Source organism: Ictidomys tridecemlineatus, unplaced genomic scaffold (assembly GCF_052094955.1).
Source record: "Ictidomys tridecemlineatus isolate mIctTri1 unplaced genomic scaffold, mIctTri1.hap1 Scaffold_3557, whole genome shotgun sequence".
Lineage (NCBI taxonomy): Eukaryota > Metazoa > Chordata > Mammalia > Rodentia > Sciuridae > Ictidomys > Ictidomys tridecemlineatus.
This window is the reverse complement of record NW_027522426.1, coordinates 56,404-57,144: the sequence shown is the minus strand read 5'-3', so window position 1 is coordinate 57,144 and position 741 is coordinate 56,404. Positions and strand designations below refer to the sequence as shown.

Genomic DNA, 741 nt, shown 5'->3' with positions numbered 1-741 from the left:
AGCTTCACAGAGCCTAGTCCCGGCCCCATAGGCTGATACCCTGCAACCTCCCCTGAATAGCAGGCTCCTCAGAATGACCCAGGTCTTGGCAGCATCAACTGGTACTATCCTACCAGCCCCTTGAAGCCTAGCTGGAGTCTCCATAGAAACAGGGTACATCTCTATAGAAATGGGATCCCTCCTCCCGCCCCAGTGTGATGACCTCTCAGAGAAGCTCAATAATGAGGGTCTTTCCATTTATAGAAATTAGGATAACCAAGTGTTCTGGGCTCGCTTCGGCAGCACATATACTAAAATTGGAACAATACGGAGAAGATTAGCATGGCCCCTGTGCAAGGATGACATGCAAATTCGTGAAGCATTCCATATTTTTAAGACTGCATTTATTTATTTATTTATTTTTTTTTGTGGATGTTGTGGTTGGGTTTTTGTTGTTGTTGTTGTTGTTGCTGTTTTTTTAAAAAAAAGTGTTTTTAAAATTCATTTTATTTTATTTTATTTTATTTTTTAATTTTAATCCTCATCTCTATTATTGCTATTGTTATTTTTTAAAATTCTTTTAAATCTTCAATTTTTTCTTTCTCTTTCTTCTCTTCCTCTGTCTTTCCATTTCTTTTCAATTGTCTTATTCCTTCTTCCTTGAATTCTACCTGGTAACTCTCATTCTCTTTGGTGATTTCTTCCCTTCCCTGCTAATACCTTTCCTCCCAAGCATCAAATAAATTTATAGGAGTAGACAGT

At 37.7% G+C, this 741-nt stretch overlaps 1 non-coding gene across 1 annotated transcript; it reads left to right on the top strand.

The window, feature by feature from the left end:
* Positions 1–266: 266 nt before the first annotated feature.
* On the top strand, positions 267–373 carry LOC144373328 (U6 spliceosomal RNA). Its single transcript, XR_013433048.1, has one exon. It is a non-coding gene; the product is annotated as a U6 spliceosomal RNA (small nuclear RNA).
* The last annotated feature ends 368 nt before the right edge of the window (positions 374–741 follow it).